This window comes from Strongylocentrotus purpuratus, unplaced genomic scaffold (genome assembly GCF_000002235.5).
Source record: "Strongylocentrotus purpuratus isolate Spur 01 unplaced genomic scaffold, Spur_5.0 spur5_scaffold_19, whole genome shotgun sequence".
Classification (NCBI taxonomy): domain Eukaryota; kingdom Metazoa; phylum Echinodermata; class Echinoidea; order Camarodonta; family Strongylocentrotidae; genus Strongylocentrotus; species Strongylocentrotus purpuratus.
Window position 1 is genome coordinate 13984163 of NW_022145604.1, and position 18399 is coordinate 14002561.

Sequence of the window (18399 nt, forward strand, 5' to 3'; positions counted from 1 at the left end):
GGTTCGATAGTACAATGTTTCATTAGTTCTGTTCTGCATCCAAATGGCTTGTTATTCTTTTGGAGCTTCAAAAGTTCCATTTGCCAGCTGGGCTTAACGTTTAATATGACAGGGTGATCTCGATGCATTTCAATCTTTTGTCTGAATCTGTCCGCCAGCATCTGTCTTCTTAAGTCTAAGGGCATTTCACCTAGTTCAACTTGTAGTGAATCTAATGATGTAAGAGGAAGAGCTCCCGCACAAATTCTCAAGGCTTGATATTGAATGGAGTCAAGTGATTTCTTTATACTTTGAGCCGCACTGTCATAGGCTTCACAACCAAAATCTAATAACGATCTTATCAATGCTCTATATACCATTAGCAGGGATTTCGAGGAGCTTCCCCATGTAGTCCCAGTAAGGCACCTAAGAATGTTCAGTTTCTTTTTACATCTAAGGACTACGGCATCTATGTGCGTCTTCCATGAAAGTCTTTTGTCAAATATAAGTCCTAGGAAATGCTTCTTTGATTGGAATAAAAGTGCGTCGTTGTTTAATTTCAGTTCTGGGTATTTTGCTTTATTGTTTTTAGTAAATAACACTGGAAAGGATTTACTCTGTGAAAGGCGAAAGCCCCATTTAGTAAACCATTCACTCAATGTGTTCAGATAGCACTGTATTCTGTTTGAAATAATTTCTATGTTATTACCTGACATCCAGATGACACAGTCATCAGCATAAATAGATGTGGTGATTAATTCATCTGTTGGAATATCACTCATCATGATATTATACAATATAGGACTTAAGACACTCCCCTGGGGGAGGCTGTTGTACATTTCATATAATTTTGATTCTTCTTTACCAATCTTTACTTGGAAAGTCCGCTCTTTCAGATAGTTATAGAGAAACTCGAGCATATTACCTGTAATACCATGTACTGATAGTTTGTAAATAAGGCCTTTGATACAAAGTCTGTCATATGCCTTTTCAATATCGAGAAAGATTGCTAAAGTATATTCACCAACATTAATGCTTCTTTGGATGGCATTCTCTAAAAGTACAATGTTATCCGTGACCCCACGTTTACTACGAAAGCCAGTCATGAGGGGAGGAAGTATATTGTTCTTTTCTACATACCATTGGAGTCTATTCTTCACAATCCGTTCTAGTATCTTGGCAAAACATGAGGAAAGTGCTATGGGTCGGTACGACGATACCTTTCGGGGGTCTTTATTCTGTTTTAACACAGGTATTAGGATAGAGTGTTTCAGACTGGGAGGTATGCTACCCGTATCCCATATCAAGTTCATGACCTTTAGCATATATTGTTTTGCTTTCTGAGGAAGTTTTTGGTAAACCTGATAAGGGATCTTGTCTTTTCCAGGAGCTGATTGTTTACATGTGTTTAGAGTTTTTTGCAATTCAAAAAGAGTGAATGGTTCATTCAAGATATGCTCCATTCCCCGCTTCAGTGATTTCGTGACTTGTTGCTCAACATTTTGTTTTCTTTTATTTCTGGACATTCTTTAACATTACTAATTGATTGGAAGAACTTAGAGAAAGCCTCAGTCTTTTCACTGTTACATGTGATTTCTTTTTCATTTTCTATCAGGACTGACATGTTTTTTGTTTTTTGACAGATACCCCCTTTAACCGTTTAATGGTAGACCATACCGCTGATTCTGGTACAAAGCGGTTGAGTCTTGAGCAAAATTCTTGCCAGTAATTTCGTTCTGCTTGGCGTAGAGTTTTTTGTACCTCTGATTTTTTCTTCAAATATGTATTTAGATTTTCTATTGAAATGTGTCTTTTTAATCTATTATTAGCCCTGTTTCTTTCTTTGATACTTTGTGTACAGTCTTTTGTCCACCAAGGTACAGGGTCATGTTTTTTCTTTCCCCTCTGGGGCATTATTTCTTTAATAGTCTCTGACAAACTTTTCATAAAACATTTATACATTTTCGTAGGGTCGGAATAGTTGCCACTATGTTCAATTTTATGTTCACATTTTTCGGCAAAAGTGTTCCAATCAAAATTTTTAAAAGACCAAGTTGTTTCCTCATTTATCTTCTCGCTGTTGCTGTTTACTTTCCCTGCTCGGTCCAATAATATCTGGGTGGAGATGGGAAAATGGTCACTACCAAGGGTGTGCCGCAAAACTTCCCACGAGCATAGGCAAGATAGTTTGGGGGAGGTGATGCTAAGATCCAAACATGACATTTTCCCAGTGCGTGGATCTATTCTGGTTCCTCTTCCGTCGTTTAAAATTATAAAGTTATTGTCATGTGTGAAATTTTCAATTGTGTGCCCATTTTGGTCTATCTTTGCACTACCCCACACAGGATTATGTGAGTTGAAATCCCCAACTATAAGGAATAGATTGTATTCTAGTTTGTTAATCATCCTGTTCAAAACAATCTCGTTTAATTTTTTGCAAGGGTTATAGAAATTGATTATGGAGATTTTTGATCCAGCAACATGAACTTTAATATGTTGTATTTCGAATTCTTCGTCATTGACAGGATATTCATAGTTGATGGAATCATGTACATAAATGGCACACCCTCCTTTAGATTGATTTTCCCTGTTTCTAATAAAACATGTATATTCAGGGATTTGCAATATTCTATCATCATTGAACCATGTTTCCTGAACACAAATTAAATGGTACTTTACATCTTTATATGAATCTAAGTATTTTATAAGTTCAGGACCGTGATTAAGAAGTCCCTGCGCGTTCCATTGTAATATGGTTAGCGCTGTCATCATCATTACTATGCTATACCAGTACATCTTTAGCGTCATGTTTTACTCTTTGTTTGAGCAGTCTCTCAGCTGCCACTTTCACTAAGGATGAAATCTCCTTCTCGGATTTTCCATCCGTAAAAGTGAGAACAAGTTGCGTAATGAAAGAGATTATTTGCTCATCACTCATTAATGTTACTAGGTTACCTCGAGGGAGGGCTTCTAGTTTTACTTCAGTTTTTCCATCCTTATCTATTAATTTACTGCTCTGTGCGTTTTTTTGCAGCGGGGTGTTCCAGGGCTGGGGATCAAGTTGCGGGGTGGCGTTTTCAGGGCGGATTGCTGTGGATGACCTCACTGGTCGGGGAGGAAGAGGGAGGTTATCTGAGTTGACATCGAGGGAGGGATGTGATTCAGGGAGGTTGGCTTGTGGTTTCTGCTGTGCTTTTTCTTGCTCCGACTGTATTTTTGCAGCTTGTGCGTATGAAAGATTGTTTTTGACTTTTACTATTTGTATCTTTTTGGCTTTCTTAGCTTCAAGACAGCCGTCAAAGGCTGCTGAATGGTTCCCACCACAATTTATACATATCGGTCTTTCTTTTCGGTTACATTCCTCAAATTTGTGGTCTTCCCCGCATCTGACGCATCTCATCTTTGCTTTGCATTGAGCTATGCCGTGGCCGTAGCGTTGGCATTGAAAGCACCTCAAAACGGGGGGAATGTATAGTTTAACCTCAAAATGTTGATAGCACATTGTTATGTTGCTGGGGAGGTTTGTACGGTTGAATGCTATAATAACACTCCTCATTGGGATAAAATTGGGTCTGCTTTCTTCAATTTCAATTGATTTTACATTTGATTTGGACCTTTTCATGATTCTTTTTACATCAATTACTCCTTGGTGTTTCAATTCATTGAGAATTTCGTCATCAGTCATTTCTGTAGGTACTCCATATATGACCCCTCTCACAACTTGCTGCTTTTCTGCAACTTTTACTGGGGTGGTTCCTATGTTACTAATTTGAGATAGTGCTTTTACTTGTTTCTGGTTTTTGCATTTGATAAGGAGACCTTGGGCTGTGGGTTTGATAAATTCCACAGGGTTTGGACAAGCTTCACGGATATTTCTAGCTATAGTAATGGGATTCACATTCTTTAGCGATTTTGATTTATCTATGGGGGTAATTAAGACTTTGAGTTCCGATTGGCGGTTCTGGGTTGTATTTTGGTCTTCTGAGGAAGAGGATTCTGTTCTCATTGAAAGATTTTCAATTGCAATGCTTCCTTCGCGCCTGCGTTTATTTCTCGGTTTTGCTCCCTACGAGAGTAATTTACAGTTCGAAAATCATCTTCTTCATTGGGTTGTAAAAGAGGTGGCTCTTCGCCCTGGCCGGTGTTTGTCACTCCGGCCATGACCTGGTTGGTTGCCTGAAAAGGGCGGGAAATTCAATTGTGTGCAGTCTACCGTGTAATTAAGGGTGCGGTATGTGTTAGTAGCCCACAAGACTTGCTTACCTTTTGACTCTGATCCTAAATATAGGCTTGTATGAATCCACTATAGTTTCAATCCAAAGTTCAACAGTATAAAGAAGCAAAACAGTCCCAACTATATCCGGTGTTGAGGCAATTTTTAACAATATTGGCAAAATTCTACAAGAAATCTACAAGAAATCTACAAGCTCCTAGAGAGCTTCTGAAAAGCACGTCCGCTCCTGACAGAAGTAGTGTAGTTTTTGTTGTGAAGACAAAATGTGTTGCGAAGGCAAAATGATTATGAAGGAAAAACTGTGCGCCATCTACACGTTCGTAATGGCGTTATCACAGTTTTTCACCTCTCCCGTTCCGACGTTTCATTAAATTATTATAGAAAGAAGACGATTCGTTGTACCGTTCCCGAAAATTATCCTCGTCTGAATTAAGTTCCCCCTGCCCTCCCCCGCGCGTAGCACGGAAGCTTTGACGTTTCATTCATTCATTCATTAGAGAAAGAAGACGATTCGTTGTACCGTTCTCGACTCTTAATCCTTGTCTGAATTTCAAATATGTTCTTTGTCTATTCCCTTTTCTTCCTACGTCCTCTTCCTTTACACTCCTCTCTTTTTTGGCCGGCGTTTATTGGGGGACCACCCCACCGCCCCCTGGCTACGCGCCTGCTGTCAGATGAACATTATGTTGATACCTTGTCCGCCCCGGAAGCTCAGGGGTTTAAGGTTTTAATTTACGGTCAGATTAGCATTCAGGGGTCCGCCTTAGCGCCCTAGACGGGGTCCAGGGGGCAGAGCCCCGGAAAATCAGGAGTTTTAGGCATTTAATTACGGTCAGATGAGCATTATTTTGATACCTAATTGTTACAATGGCAGGTCACTAATTGGCTTGGGGTTCAGGGGGCGGAGCCCCGGAATCTCAAGGGTTTTAGGCACTCAATTACGGTCAGATGAGTATCGAGGGGCCCGCCTACCCTGATAGCAGAGACTGGTAAATATCACGTCATATTTACGTCTTGTACTACGTCTTTAAGACGACATAACACGACGTCAAAAAGACATGATTTTGCACCCGCGCACGTCGTCACGAGGACGTCATATTTTGACGTGATTTTTACGTCTTATTAGTCAAAGAAAGACGTCTTTAAGACGTCAACTTGTACTATAGGAAGACGTCATATGGACGTCATATTTACGTCTTTTAGTTAAAGAAAGACGTCTTTAAGACGACATAACACGACGTCAAAAAGACTTGATTTTGCACCCGCGCACGTCGTCACGAGGACGTCATATTTTGACGTGATTTTTACGTCTTATTAGTCAAAGAAAGACGTCTTTAAGACGTCAAGTTGTACTATAGGAAGACGTCATATGGACGTCATATTTACGTCTTTTAGTTAAAGAAAGACGTCTTTAAGACGACATAACACGACGTCAAAAAGACTTGATTTTGCACCCGCGCACGTCGTCACGAGGACGTCATATTTTGACGTGATTTTTACGTCTTATTAGTTAAAGAAAGACGTCTTTAAGACGTCAACTTGTGCCATAGAAAGACGTTGTATGGACGTCATATTTACGTCTTTTAGTCAAAGAAAGACGTCTGTAAGACGTCAACTTGTACCATAGGAAGACGTCGTATGGACGTCATATTTTGTCGTGATTTTAACGTCTTATTAGTCAAAGAGAGACGTCTTTAAGACGTCAACTTGTACCATATAAAGACGTTGTATGGACGTCATATTTTCTTTTTAGGTCTTATTGGTTAAATAAAGACGTCTTTAAGACGTCAACTTTCACCCAAGAAAGACCTGTATACGTTGTATGGACATCAAATTTTGACGTGATATTTACACCTTACTGGTCATTTCGATGTACCTTTTATCCTTACATGATCTTTACGTCTTTGTTGTCCTCTAAATAACATCTATACGACCACCTGATCAAGGAAGAAAGTGTAAAAGTCACTTCATGTACACATTCTGAACAATCACACAGTAAAATCAAAGCAACAAATATTGCATCACATAATATATATATACATGCCAAACAGAAAGTAATTTTCATATTTTTAATGTACACGTATATGGTATGAAAATGGATAACAAAAATATAAAATACGTATTTCTATACCTTCTTATTCTATCTAACTTTGTTTTCCATTGGTACAAAATCTTTTCATCACTATCCTGACACTTCTTCCAAAACATGCTGTATAAATACCTAGTGTATTTCTGTCAGTCTCATAATTTATTTTAAGAAAGTTAACAGGCCATCACAAAGATATCTGTTTCGTTATAAATTGTGCTACAAGAAACTATGACATATTGGCTAAACTTATAAGTCTTACGGTTGTGGGAAGCAGGTTAGCAGCATAGAGACTAGGTAAAGCTATACTGATACCCGCAGTATTTTAGTAGACAAGCAAACAGCACACTGGGGAAGTTCCTCATATTCAGCAAAACAGCATAGTGGAAAGCTAGGCATTCATCAGTGCAGCTCTACCTCGTCTCCATGCTGCAAAACCGCTCCTGACAACCCCAAGACTTTAATGCAGATAAAGACTATCACATAAAACAAAAGGTTGTTGGAAAGAATTTCTGAGCATGAAAGATCAATTCTTGTTACATACAAGGGGAATATCTAAGTTCATGGCAAGAATTCAGTATAAAGTATAAAACTATACAATCTAAATCACACACAGGAGAAAAATGGCACAAATGATAAACACATGGCTTAGCTAAGTTATTTCTTACACTCAAAAGGAACAAGTTGGCAGCAAGGGGAACAGGGAGAGCTTCACTGATACCTGCAGAGTTTTCTGATGATGGTTGCTTGCCCGTCAAAACCATGATGTTCACATTTGGCGATACAGCATATTAGAAAACTGTGCAGAAATCAGCTCAACTGTACCTATTCTCTGTGCTAGAAACCTGCTTCTTACGGGCACATGACTTAAATATAAGAAAAGGCATTAGTGGCAACATTCATCTTTATAAATATCAAAAAATTAGTTTTGTTGCAAATACAGAAGCTGAAGTTCCATTATAAAATACAATTTATATCAGATAACATTCCCGCCAGTACGATTGGCTCAGTTGGGCAATTCCAAGGTGACGGTGGAATAATTATTCAGAAGATATTTCCCAGTTTAAGATAAAATAGCAAACATGCTGAAAAAGTTTAGCACAAAGAGATATATTCCATTGCTAATGTCACAACATTCATTTGGCAAGTCCCAGGAGTTTCACAAAAGAATTAAAATTTAACTTAATTTTAACAGCAAATTCAATATACATGTAGGTAAGCCATATTGTGCTTTCAAAATCACAGATACAATCCAAGAATTTTATACTTTTAACTACCAATTTTTTTTCAAACCACAAGGTATTTATGGTTTTCATTGAAGGCGCTACTGTGTGTCACTCTTTAACAGTTAATTCTCCCAACAAAATTTTCAATTTTCCCCAACCGTTTTTCCATGAAAATAAGATATAAAACAGGCCTTTAAAAATCTTTCAACGCCTAAATTTGGAAAAGGTATTGGAGCTAATTCGTTGCTTTGTGATGATTTACACTCACTTCAATTTAATCAAATTATAAAAATATAGTTGGGAGAATTAAGGAATGGATTAGATCAGTTTTCCCAATTTTAATCATCAATAGTGGTCTATTTTTAACTCAAATGTTCAGATTATCTTTAAGTGTACATACAGTATAGCATTGAAGTCAATACCTTAGCATCATTTTCTCTCATATGAACAATGTTACCAAGTCCCTTTAAGGCTCGTTCAGATATGATGCTGCAAAACAAAATCTCAGAGTTTTTTTAATGTTGACATAGAGTTCAATATGCTTTACATTTCTGTATATTATTTTAAAAAAAGAGCTCACTGAATATGCGCAGTCCAAAACATACAAAGACTTGTTGCCATTCGCTTTACACATAAAACCAAACTGCATCATTTTCGAAAATTGTTGGCGGTTCACGTTCCGTATCTGAACAAGTCTTAGTTGCTTAATAATGGAATCGATTTGTATTGTATTTAACTCACTCAATTTTTCTCTATTACCAACTTATATATAATTTGCAACAGGTTTTAAGAACTGATAAGAAGCGGATGGGGGGTGGGGGTGAGCATGAGACTGAGCATATCAAGTCTACTACATTTAAGCATTATGAAACAGGTCAACCTCATAAATAGTAATTACAAATATATGCAAAATACTGGAATCTTTTACTCAAACTGTTATTATGTCAGTTCGTACACCCTGTAATTCATTAAAATTGTAAGTGACATGAATGGGAATTTCAGTTCCACAGCTTAGCCATTCAGGTTTGTGGCTACACCTCACCTCTCCCCCTCCCCCAATCTCTCTGTATAAATTATAATGAAGTGAAAAAAAAAAACCTTTTTTCTAGCAGTTTAACTATCGGGTGAGTGTAGATCTACATGTAATTTTGGACATATTCCTCTTCAGCTTGGACTCATGGGTTAGCTTTTGGGTGGAATCTCTGGCATTATGCACTGCTTTCAGATCCAGGGAACATAGACACAAGGAATTCTAGTGCATGAATAAAGCAAAAAGAAAGGAATACAATTTGAGACAAACTTTTATATATTTTAAAACTGGAACGTAAACAATGAATTAAATAATGAATTATGTCAGAAAAGTACTGCTTGGTAAGATTTATCAGAAATAATTTCTTATTGCTCACAAACATAAAGTCAACACACCTTTGGATTTTAAACATTTGTGGGCAATGCAAAACGTGATTCAGGATTTCGTTTGGTAAATTATCAATACAATTGTAGTTTGCTGATGAGGGCCATGACTCACCAATCGGATTAGTGGAGCCATCGATTTGGAAATATTCCTCTTCAGCTTGGACTCATGGGTTAGCTTTTGCGTGGAATCTCTGGCATTATGCTTTGCTTTCAGATCTAGACGCAAGGAATTCTAGTGCATGAATAAAGCAAAAAGAAAGGAATACAATTTAAGACAAACTTTTATATATTTTAAAACTGGAACGTAAACAATGAATTAAATAATGAATTATGTCAGAAAAGTACTGCTTGGTAAGATTTATCAGAAATAATTTCTCATTGCTCACAAACATAAAGTCAACACACCTTTGGATTTTAAACATTTGTGGGCAATGCAAAACGTGATTCAGGATTTTGTTTGGTAAATTATCAATACAATTGTAGTTTCAGGGATGCCAGTTAGAATTGATCAGAGGGCCTGAAAAATCACCTAGAATGTGCTAGCTTGTACACAAAAAACCTAAACTATGGTATGAAAATAACTCGCCAGGGCCTGAATTCAGGCTATTGCCTGAAAACTGGCATTCCTGTAGTTTGCTGATGAGGGTAGAATGAAAGCTCCTTGACCTATGCTGAAGGGTAAAAAAACACTGTTTGAAACTCACATAATATTGTCGGTTATTGCAACATACCTGCAGGTTTTAGTGATCTAAAATTAATTGAATTATAAATATATTTGAAACTCATGACAAATAACTGAAATAAGCCTTTCAAATGAAATGAACCATTATGTAGTGTCTAATTGGTCAGTGTCTCAGTGATCATGCACAATATGACAAATAAATGTACAGAAATAAATAATACAAGTACATGTACACATTTACCGATAATGGCTTCAACTGTTTCAAGAGGCTGCTGATCCTTAGGGAAGTAGGGAACATCCACAAGGTTGAGAGAGAGTAGCATTTTCTGCATGGTTTCACATCAATATACTGAGGCCACAATGTGCTTTGAATCCACTTCTTTGACGAAAGATGTTAAAAAAGGATGCCTACAAATAAATGAGAAAATGAATAAAGAACAAAATGAATGGTTGATAATGTATGCATGTGCAACACATATACTACAAACTTCTTTGAACAGCCTGTGGGGAAAGAATTTTGTTTACCATTTACAGGTCTAACCGATTATTTCCAGATAAAGATTTCTGTATACGCGGTAGCCTATAAGATAAATTTGCTGTCTAAAGACTATAGAAACGACTTGTTTAAGGTTACATGTTTGTGACACAAGTCACTGCTTTATTCCTCTACGTATCGACACGTAATGCTCAATTTCCAGACATCTGGGCCCGGGCCGGTAGTACACTTTCTCACAGGTTTCACTTTCACTGCAAACCGCTGCACATTACAAGTGCATACCGATGGTGGTTGCGGGCGGGCGCATGCCTGTGTGAAGTTATCTACCGTACAATGAGGAGGTAGATCACTTCACGCAGACTTACGTGCCCCCGCAACCCTCCATCTGTATGCACTTGTATTGTGCAGCGGTTTGCCATGCAACCTGTGAGAAAGTGTATACTACTATCAATGTTTTTCCGAAAAAATACTCCCCCCAAAATAAGAAAATTGACCAGAAACAGGTTAGAAACATAACGACTTTTAAATCATGACCGGCATTATTTGAACATTTCATGAATATTTGCTTGATTTGGGGTAGGCCTAGACCGAATTTTCCGTCTCTTTCGTTCGTTAGCCTCTTATTGGGGTAGGGTCGGCCGGCTCTCTCTTTAGAGACAGAAACCGTCTATACACATTCCCTTGATAACGCCACGGCCATTTCAGGTCGTAGGGTTATGCCCCCAAAATGCCCCAAAATGTCATTTTACCTCGTCCATATCCAATTGTAAATTAGGCCTAGGCTATAATACATCGGTTCCACTTACTAACTTGATTGAAATAATCCGTTTAATGGTCCCTTTTAAGGAAATTATGGGTCAAAATCGACATCCATGCTGAAAATCTTGCAAGCCGTGTTAAACTCTCGCTGCCGGAGTCATCTAAATCAATCTCATCCTTTCTAGTCTACGCCGAAGGCAAAATGATTATGAAGGAAAAACTGTGCGCCATCTACACGTTCGTAATGGCGTTAATTTACATCTGATTTAGAAATCAGGAAATTAGATCTAAACAAAGAAAATCGGGGAGAAAATGTCGTGGACGAAAATATATACATAGCCACCCCGACGGTACGAGATCTCTGGGTTGCCATCTGTATTGGGGAATGACAACAAATGTCAGTTTTATTAAAGAAATGACCCAAATCAGATGGTTATTGCTGTCTAATCTAGACGAGTCTACCTAGATCTAGTGCCAAAGCTTTCATCAGTTTGCTTCTCTTATTTTTCTGCTTTCTTTTAGTTTTAGTCTTTTAGAGCAGTTGTATATTCGAGTTAGATTTCCCTTTAAAGCCATGCAGCCCATGTGTAGGCAAATGAGTAAACTGTTTTGCTTTAAATGATGCCCCATGCCATGCATACCTTCAATCAAGACCCTACATAAAAATACATATATGGGATCATACATTCCAAATCTTGTCACCAAGTGTTGAAAGTCCGAGCTCACTATCACTGACATTATAGTGACATAAGATCATACATTGAGTCTACATATCAACTTTTCAGAACAAAAAACAGTAACTATAGATTTATGTACTTTTTGTAAATAAATTAGGTAATTCTAGGACTTACCCATACTGTAAATTTGCAGGAGAAAACGAGAGTATTCAGGAGGATGATACTTGATGCAACGGCTTTTTTACTCTGAATTCAAATACATTACATACACATCGCATAGTGCATGTAGCTAGTCCTACGCCTATGACGGGCGGATCGCGCCATAAAGATGACAACTATACAACTATACATCCATCGAATGGATGTAGGGTTTTAACCAATCAGAACGCAGGAAACTGTACAACTATACAACTATACAACTATACGACTATGCAACCATACAGCTATAGAACGTATGTAAGGTTGTTACGTTTGCGGGCCGAAATGCCATAATTGCAAACAACCATACATCCATTCAGCTTTATGGTTGTACGGTTTTAACCAATCACAATGCAGGAAACTATACAGCCATGGCGGCGAGAATGTCTGTATAGTTTTATGCCTGTACGGTTTTAACCAATCATAATGCAGAAAACTATACAGACATGGCGGCGAGAATGTCTGTATAGTTTTATGGCTGTACGGTTTTATCCCATCACAATGCAGGAAACTATACAGCCATGGCGGCGAGAATGTCTGTAGGCCTATAGTTTTATGGCTATACGGTTTTGATCACAATGCAGGAAATTATATAGACTAGCCATGCATCGCTAAACTTATGCAATTAAGGCAAAGAATTTGTTGTTTAACCGAACGATATTCTAAATAAACATACAAATATTACTCCCCAACTTGGAAAAAGATGGGCGAATTGCACCAGTTCATGCATTTCAGTCCCATTCATATAAATTCATCCAGGTCCAACTGCAAATGTCCACCAAAGTTTAATGTTCGGTTAGGAAAGGTACAAATTAATTAATTTAATTTATTCGTGCAGTTGGTAACAATGTAGGTCCTCCACGTCATTAGGAATAATCATGTTGTAGTCTATATATACATTTGCCGATGGGTCTGTTGCTTAGAGAGAGATCTAGACCCTATATACCCTAGACTAGATCTAAATAGACCTAGGTCTAGATCTACAGTTGCCGATTTAGGAAATTAGATCTAGATCTAGACCTAGTCTAGTATTAGTAGATCTAAATAGGAGTAAATATAGGCCTATAGTCTACTAATATTTCTATAATAGACCTAGATCTAGTCTACTAGAGTAGATCTAGGTCTAGTCTAATAATAGTCTAGATCTACTATTTACTAGTAGGTCTAGGTCTATGTATAGTAATAGTCCACTAAATTAAATAGAATAGTACTAGGCTAGACCTAGTAGTAGCAGTACTAATTAAGCACTAGATCTAGGCCTAGTACTAGTACTAGTACTAGACCTAGCTATCACCTAGTCTAGATCTAGTTCTGGTCGACTACTAGTAAATCTACCACTAGATCCAATATTATTTAGTACTAGTAGGCCTATAAGATCAATTTTTATTTTTTATTTATTCCATCATTGCTTTGCTATGTTCAGCATTCAATGGCTTTAGAGGCATAAGTGTCGGCTAAATTCAGACATTCTCACCGCCATGGCTGTATAGTTTCCTGCATTATGATTGGTTAAAACCGTACAGCCATAAAACTATACAGACATTCTCACCGCCATGGCTGTATAGTTTCCTGCATTATGATTGGTTAAAACCATACAGGCATAAAACTATACAGACATTCTCGCCGCCATGGCTGTATAGTTTCCTGCATTGTGATTGGTTAAAACCGTACAACCATAAAGCTGAATGGATGTATGGTTGTTTGCAATTATGGCATTTCGGCCCGCAAACGTAACAACCTTACATACGTTCTATAGCTGTATGGTTGCATAGTCGTATAGTTGTATAGTTGTATAGTTGTACAGTTTCCTGCGTTCTGATTGGTTAAAACCTTACATCCATTCGATGGATGTATAGTTGTATAGTTGTCATCTTTATGGCGCAATCCGCCCGTCATATACGCCTTGCATGCCTTGAGTACTATGCATCTGTACACACACGTACACACTCCCGTTTGAACTAGATGCGAGCATGTTTAGTCTTGATCGATATTGCAGACCTTGGTGCGTGTTAAGATGTTGCACAATCTATAATGACTAATGACATTTGAGGGGGGGGGGGGGAGTTGTTCCCTAATTTCAATTCTGATAATTGCCCTATTTACTTTGACTTATGCTCATATTAGATGTTGTAGTCTTTACCCGATTATTATCTTGGAAATGATTAGGTTATTAGAGACGTCATAATGACGTCGTTATAACGTCGTCCTTACGACAAAAAATATCTTGGAAAAATAGTCTTTAAAAGAGGTCATAATGACGTCGTAATGACGTCGTCAATACGACAAAAAATATATTGGAAAAAATTAGTCTTTTAAAGACGTCATAATGACGTCGTTATCACGTCGTCAATACGACAACATTACATTGGAAAAATAAGTCTTTTAAAGTCGTCATAATGACGTCGTTAGCACGTCGTCAATACGACAACATTACATTGGAAAAATAAGTCTTTTAAAGTCGTCATAATGACGTCGTTAGCACGTCGTCAATACGACAACATTACATTGGAAAAATTAGTCTTTTAAAGACGTCATAATGACGTCGTCGATACGACAAAAATTAGCTTGGAAAAAATAGTCTTTTAAAGACGTCATAATGACGTCGTTATCACGTCGTCAATACGACAACATTACATTGGAAAAATAAGTCTTTTAAAGTCGTCATAATGACGTCGTTAGCACGTCGTCAATACGACAACATTACATTGGAAAAATTAGTCTTTTAAAAACGTCATAATGACGTCGTCGATACGACAAAAATTAGCTTGGAAAAAATAGTCTTTTAAAGACGTCAAAATGACGTCTTTATGACGTCGTTAATCCGACAAAAATTATCTTTGGAAAAAAGAGTCTTTTAAAGACGTCATTATGACGTCGTCGAGAAGACAAAAAATATCTTGAAAAAATTAGTCCTTTAAAGACGTCATTATGACGTCGTTATGACGTCGTCAATGCGACAAAAATTATCTTGAAAAAATAGTCTTTTGAAGACGTCATAATGACGTCATAATTACGTCGTCCATACGACGTACGACGTGTTTACCACTTTACGACCAATTTATGACGTCTTTAAGACGTCAGTCTGCTATCAGGGTAAGTGCTCTTGGTTGGGTCCAGGGGGCAGAGCCCCCAGAAGCTCAGGGGTATTAGGCGTTTAATTACGGTCAGATGAGCATTTTTGATACCTTATTATTTGTGACACTAGCAGGACACTATTTGGCGTGGGGTCTAGGGGGGCAGAGCCCCCAGAAATCAGGGGTTTTAGGCATTAAATGACCGTCATATGAGCATCTAATGGCCCTCCTTCGGGCCCTAGGTAGAATCCAGGGGGCAGAGCCCTTAGGATTTTAGGCATTAATTTTAATCATGGTCAGATGAGCATATTTTGATACCCCATTATAATGTGACACTGGCAGTTAACTATTTTTTCTTTCTCGCTCTCTTTCTTTCTATTACTCTTTAATATACTTTTTCAAAGAAAGTGTGGGGGAGGGGCTCGAGGATCCCGATCCCCGCCGTTCTGCGGGCCCTGATATGTAGGCATCTCAAGAAGCATTTTCTTGCCTGGCTGTAAATTTAGGAATTTGTCATTTTCCAACAAACGCATGAAGTGAGGAAAATTATCTCATTTCAGCATTATTTGTTAACCACCGTTATGGAATTATAAATAAACCACGTTTGAATTTTATTTCTCCAACCCCCCCCCCCCCCCCCCCCTCCGAACTACACCTTGTTGGCGGGAAAATTGCAACTGATATCCCTTACCTTTCTTCATTCTCTTTTTTTTCCTTTCCCTTTCTCTCCTCTTTCACTTTCCCTTCTCTTCCTTATCTCTCTTTTAGGTTTGCTGGGGGGGGGGGAGCAGGCGCGGATCCAGGATTTCTTAGGGGGGGGCCCAAATTTGAAATTATGCGAGCCAAATTTTGGTACGTCATGGTGACCAGCAGTGACGTAATTGGGGGGGGGGGGGTGCAGGGAAGGGCGAGTTTTCCCCTCCCCCCTCCGCGAAGCGAGGAAGCTTTTTACGTTTCATTAAATCATTACAGAAAGAAGACGATTCGTTGTACCGTTCTCACCTTTTAATCCTTGTCTAAATTCAGTTCCCCATTCCCGCGCGTAGCGCGGAAGCTTCGACGTTTCATTAAGTTATTAGCGAAAGCAGAAGATTCGTTGTACCGTTATGACGTTTAATCCTCGTCTAAATTCAGTTTCACCCCTCCACGCGCGGAGCGCGGAAGCTTTTACGTTACATTAAATCATTAGAGAAAGAAGACGATTCGTTGTACCGTTCTCGACTCTTAATCCTTGTCTTAATTCAGTTCCCACCGCCTCCCGCGCGAGCGCGGAAGCTTTGACGTTTCATTAAATCATTAGAGAAAGAAGACGATTCGTTGTACCGTTCTCGACTCTTAATCCTTGTCTAAATTCAGTTCCCCCGCTTTGACGTCTCATTAAATCTTTAGAGAAAGAATAGGATTAGTTGTACCGTTCTCGACTCTTAATCCTTCTCTAAATTCAGTTTCCCCCGCCCACCGCGCGAAGCGCGGAAGCTTTTACGTTTCATTAAATCATTAGAGAAAGAAGACGATTCGTTGTACCGTTCTCTAAATTACCCTCGTCTGATTTCAGTTCCCCATCCCCTCCTCCGCGCGAAGCGCGGAAGCTTTGACGTTTCATTAATTTATGAGAGAAAGATTACGATTCTTATCACCATTCTCGACTCTGATTAATCCTTGTCTAAATTCAGTTCCCCCTCCCGCGCGAAGCACGGAAGCTTCGACGTTTCATTAAATTATTAGAGAAAGAAGACGATTCGTTGTACCGCTCTCGAAATTAATCTTCGTCTAAATTCAGTTTCCCCCCTCACGCGCGAAGCGAGGAAGCTTTGACGTTTCATTAAATCATTAGAGAAAGAACAAGATTCGTTGTACCGTTCTCGACTCTTAATGCTTGTCTAAATTCAGTTCCCCCCGCCCACCGCGCGAAGCGCAGAAGCTTTTACGTTTCATTAAATCATTAGAGAAAGAAGACAATTCGTTGTGTCGTTATCGACTCTTAATCCTTGTCTGAATTTCAAAAATGTTCTTTGTCTACTCTCTTTTCTTCCTGCGCCCTCTTCCTTTTCACTCCTTTCTTTTTTGGGGCCGGCATTTTTGGGGTGATCACCTCACCGCTCCCCCCCCCCCCCCCCCTGGCTGCGCGCCTGCGGTCAGATGAACATTGTGTTGATACCTTGTCCGCCCCCGGAAGTTCAGGGGTTTTAGGCACTCAATAACTGTCAGATGAGTATCAAGGGGCCCGCCTTATAGGGCTCTTGGTCGGGTCCAGGGGGCAAAGCCCCTGAAAGCTCAGGGGTTTAGGCGTTTAATTACGGTCAGATGAACATTTTTTGATACCTTATTATTTTGTGACACTGGCAGGACACTATTTGGCGTGGGGTCCAGAGGGCAGAGCCCCCAGAAATCAGGGGTTTTCGGCATTAAATTACCGTCAGATGAGCATCTTAGGGCCTGCCATTGGGCCCTAGGTGGAATCCAGGGGCAGAGCTCTCAGGGTTTTAGGCATTTAATCATGGTCAAATGAGCATATTTTGATAACTCATTATAATGTGACACAGGCAGTTAACTATTTTTTCTTTTCTTGCTCTTTTTCTTTCTATTTCTCTTTAATATACTTTTTCAAAAAAAGTGTGTGTGTGTGTGTGGGGGGGGGGGGGGCTCGAAAATCCCGATCCCCGCCGTTCCGAGGGTCCTGACATGTAGGCATCTCAAAAAGCATTTCCAACAAACGCATAAAAAAGTATAATTTACTTAAAAGTGAGGAAAAATCTCGGAAATTATGTCATTTCAGCATTATTTGTAAACCACCGTTATATAATTAGAAATAAACCACGATTGAATTTTATTTCCCCAAAGCCCCGCCCCCTCCCCTATCATTACGCCAGTGCCACCCCCCCCCCCCCCCGATCTACACCTTGTTGGCGGGAAAATTGCAACTGCATGATCTCCCTTCTTTTCTCCCTTTTCTTTTCTTCTTCCTCTTTTTGTTCCCTTTTAGCTCTCCTCTTTTTCCTTTTCCTTCCTTCTCTCTTTTTTTTTTAGCGGGGAGGGGGGAGGCAAGTCCTTTACCCCCCCCCCCCCGATCTCCTTCTTCCCTCTTTTCTTTTTTTCTTCCTCTTCTTTTTTCCCTTTCTCTCCTCTTTCCTTTCCCTTCTTTTCCTTCTCTCTCTCTTTTTTTTTTTTTTTTTTTGCTGGGGGGGGGGGGGGGCCAAGGCCCGCTCGGCCCCCCCTGGATCCGCGCCTGGGGGAGGGGGGAGGGGCACGGTCATTTTGGTCCCCAACCCGCTCCACACATTGTTGGCGGGATTAACCGCAACGGATCTCCGCTTCTTTTCTCCCTTTCTTTTTTTCTTCCTCTTTTTGTTCCTTTTTAGCTCTCCTCTTTTCCCTTTCCTTCCTTCTCTCTTTTTTTAGCGGGGACGGGGGGGGGGGAGGCTAGGGTCTTTCCCCCTCGATCCACAACTTGTTGGCGGGAAAGTTGCAACTGATATCCCCCTTCTTTTTCCCCTTTCTTCTTCCTATTTTGTCCTTCCCTTTATCTCCTCTTATCTTTTTTCTTTCCCTTTCCTTCCTTCTCTTTTATTTTT

At 39.3% G+C, this 18399-nt stretch overlaps 2 long non-coding RNA genes across 2 annotated transcripts; both read right to left on the reverse strand.

Moving 5' to 3' along the window:
• Positions 1-6268: 6268 nt before the first annotated feature.
• LOC115926050 lies at positions 6269-9140 on the reverse strand. Its single transcript, XR_004064949.1, has 2 exons — positions 9054-9140; positions 6269-8777 (listed from the first exon to the last, which is right to left on the reverse strand). It is a non-coding gene; the product is annotated as an uncharacterized LOC115926050 (long non-coding RNA).
• An 18-nt stretch (positions 9141-9158) lies between these two features.
• Positions 9159-11837, reverse strand: LOC115926049. The gene is made up of 3 exons (XR_004064948.1): positions 11730-11837; positions 9865-10031; positions 9159-9173 (listed from the first exon to the last, which is right to left on the reverse strand). It is a non-coding gene; the product is annotated as an uncharacterized LOC115926049 (long non-coding RNA).
• Positions 11838-18399: the final 6562 nt, after the last annotated feature.